Below are 4,097 nucleotides of genomic sequence, written 5' to 3'. Positions count from 1 at the left end.
TCCATGGCTTATTGGCTTAAGACCATTACCCCTTACGTTGACGAATGGACTACCACGCCGACAAATATATGGGGTGAGGTTCGGGCCTTTAACTGGGAAATGTTTGGGTTGTATCTGCAGCATTACCGACATACAACGAGGATCTACTTGGTTCCATCAGCTGCTCCTGATCAGATCGAAGCCCCTCTCACCAGCAATATGTACCCAACTGCCTCTGTTGTGGGAAGCAGGCACCAGACGGTACGTGCCTAGATTCTCATATGTTAAGTCATTTGTTAACCTGAACATATTCGCTTGGTTATCTATTCATGGTGTATATCATACAAAGAGGATATAATTGATTAACCCTTTGTGTACAGGGTGACTTGACAATACAGGCGCGAGAGGAGGTTTCCGCCTTAATGCAACACTTTCAGAGGGGAGAAAATATCCCACCGCGAGAGAGCATCTCATGGTTGAGGCGTCTTGATGACAAGCTACGCGGGATTTACGCAGTTGTTACGTGTAGACGGTCTTCGGATGTTGCACTTCCTCCTCCAGCACATCGTCCGCCACGTCCCTCTGTACAGCATTCAGAACCACGACCCTCTGTGCAGCATTCAGAACCACGACCCTCTGTGCACCGTGCAGAACCTCATCCTTCACAACCAGGGAGCTCTTCCTGGCATCAGCCACCTCCTTCACAGCCAGGGAGCTCTTCCTGGCATCAGCCACCTCCTTCACAGCCAGGGAGCTCTTCCTGGCATCAGCCACCTCCTTCACAGCCAGGGAGCTCTTACTGGCATCGGCAGATGGAACTAGGTAACACTACTCACTACATTTATGATGCCAGGGTGGTGCTTCGTTCATGCATTTGTATCAGTTTTACATGTTTTACTTTACCGCACGCGGCAAGCAGTCGCAACTGTTCATGCATTTAGTGCAGCCACTGATGCTTAGTGGTGGTGCATCGCACTTTGAGGGCAACGGCGAGCATGATGACCAAGCTGCAAACATTTATGACTTCTCGCACACATTGTTTCACACTCCACCACCACCACCGACGCAAGAGACACAGACCGTGACAGACAAGGTTAACTACGGTCGTGGTTATCGCGAGCCTCGTCCACCACCACAACGCTTATTGCCTTCTAGTCCTCGCCCGAGGAAGACCCACACTCGTCGTCGTCCCCCGCAGTGATATGGTTATCTATGTATGAGTCATTATCTATGTTACTTTCAGACTATTCGCAGCTGTGAGTCAGTATTTATGTATGAGACATGCTTCATGTTCATGTATCAGGAGACATATATTGTTTTATGTATGCGAGAGGCTTATTACTATTAATGCACATTCTTATTCAGTTACATTTCCAAAGACTACAACCGATAATTAAGATACAAGTACATCTGAATTAAATGGTGCTGCTGAACTGGTGCAATACATCTTACATGCTACAAAATGAAATTCAGATAGAACATAATGCCCAACAATAATACAGTACAAACTAATAATGCAAGTACATCTGAATGAAACGGTACAACTGGAATACATCTTACATACTACATGAAGTCATCATCATCATCCTCCGTTGATGCAGCCCTCTTGCCCTTCGACGATGCGGTCCTTTTGCCATCCGTTGATGCAGAACTATTGCCCTTCGAGGATGCAGAATTCTTGCCCTTAGACGATGAAGAATTCTTGCCCTTTGATGATGCAGAACCCGGAAGCGGTGGCATGAAGATATCATCTTCGTCCTCGCTCTCCTCAATCCATAAAGATGGATTATTTGCTGAAATCCTTCTGAAAGTTTCACTCTTCGGCACCACCACCTTCTTCCACCTTTCATGCAACCTAAGAAGTTCTTTACGTACCTCATCATAGGTCCTTTCAGGCCACCCAGACCTACGTAATTGGTGAGCCAACTCATTCATTATGGTGTCACTACCGGTGAGTTCGTCCCATGGAACTATCCTATTGTCCATCCTGAAATCGGTAACTAGACTCAGAAGAGTCCTGCTCATCCCAGGGTGAAAACTACGATCGAATGGATAATGGGACATCTCGACTACAATAAACTGGAATGCTTATCCACCTCTGCCTGAAGGGGGTTTTATAGGTACAGAGGAGAAAATGGCGGGAAAGAACGACTGCGGTATGGCGGGAAGGGGTTGGCGGGAAACGGGTGGCGGGAAAGGGTTGGCGGGAAACGGGTGGTGGGAAAGAGTTGGCGGGAAAATACATTGGCCGACGGATAATGGAAAGGTGGGCCCAAGGGACTTTTTGGCCTACACTTGACCAAAAAGTACTTTTCGATCTAGAGTAGACCAAAAAGTACTTTTCGGCCTAGAGTAGACCAAAAAGTACACTACAAGAAATATGTCAACTAGTGACCTTCTGTCAGTGACCCCGGAAGAATTGGTCATAGCTCTATGACCATTTCAGACCAATTGGTCAAAAGCTGTTCGGGGGGCTCCAAACCCTAAACCATTGCGATCATTTTGGTCAGAAGGGTCGTAATTTCCTTACACGAAATGGTCACAAAGCAAACAGTGCTAGTCCGCTGCCTTATTTCTAGTTGTTAATGACCAATATAGATGGTCATATCCATGTAGATTGTGGTGGGTTGTGATGACTAGGCGCCATCCCATCAGTTTTACCTATGTGTCATGTCCATGTGGCAGTTTTTGCCCTAGGTTGTGAAGCAACCTATATTTCTGTTATAACCAAAATTCCCAAAAAATCTCATAAATGTTTTGGATCATATCTTCATCAAATATGTCAAAAACATTCCTTGCCTAGTTCAAAAATAATTCGAAAATATTCATTTTCCTATTCTGTTCAAAGCAGCACTTTGTGAAGGAAGTACCACTTTGGCATGTCCAAATAGTATCCATTTTCTACAGTGCTTTCCTATGCCCAAATAACCATCCTTCACCAAATGCCAGCTCAATCCATTCATTATTTTGAGCCGAGCTTCAACATTCGTATTTATATCCAGTGTGGTACTTTGTAAAGCAAGTACCACCTAGGCTCCTTCTTTTGAGGTGGAAATTTGTGAAGACGGTCTTCTTAGTAACTGATCATCCTCAGACAACACTCACGCCCATTAGCCATGTGCATTTCCCGTACCACAAATCAAACACTTAGCTGCTTATTCATGTTTGAGCATCGATCGGTCTCCTCGTGAGAATCTTATGGTGTGATTTTCTTCCTAGCACCTACCTAGGGAGTGCCCAACCCACTAGACATGCCTAGGCCGCCCAGAACACATGGCAACGACATGGTCACGCGGTGACCACGCGGCGAGCATGCGAGCTTACACGCTCTAGTGTTGGGGCCCTCGGCCACCGTCCAAACCTCGATGTCTCGCCATCAAACCATGTATTTCTGATTAAATAGATACTTATTTACCTAGAAATGATTTTTGGAAAAATAAAGAGCAAACTATGAGGCAGCTTCAGTTCAAATTTGACCCGCTTCCAGCTAAATCGGCGGGAATTTGTCTTTTTCACCAGAGGTGGATCAAAACTTTTTACACCCAACTATTTGGTCAATTGTGCATTAAATATGGCCTAGTATTTTATAAAATTGATTAGGTCCAATTTTGCAACAAATATATGGTAGGTCCTTCACAAAAAAACTCATTTCAGGCACTCGGAAAATGGAAAATGGTTTTTTCGTCCAAAGAAGATGAAAACTTCCTTAGGCAACATTGTTTTACATTCCAATGTGCACCCTTGTGCACAATATGAGATCATTTGAACAAACTATGCCATGAATGTGGCCATAAGATTGATCATTTGGCTTGAAAGCCATGAATCTTCACACTTGATAGCTCATTTCTGAGAACACTTTTTTAAAATAATTACCGTATTACAAGTTTATTATTTTTCCTGGAAACTTGGTCACATATAATGACGCAATGCGAAGGTTTTCCAATTTTTTGATTTTTTTGAATTTTTTATGCCCGTTTCAAAATGCGGTCAAAACGGCGGGCTTGACCGTTCCTATCTAGTGGTTGAATCTTCGAATTTTTTTGGTGTTTCCCTGATTAAATAGATACTTATGTACCTAGAAATTATTTTTGGAAAAAATAAATAACAAACTATGAGGC

The sequence above is a fragment of the Triticum dicoccoides genome, chromosome 2B (assembly GCF_002162155.2).
Source record: "Triticum dicoccoides isolate Atlit2015 ecotype Zavitan chromosome 2B, WEW_v2.0, whole genome shotgun sequence".
NCBI lineage: Eukaryota > Viridiplantae > Streptophyta > Magnoliopsida > Poales > Poaceae > Triticum > Triticum dicoccoides.
Note: the sequence above shows the minus strand (reverse complement) of the source record.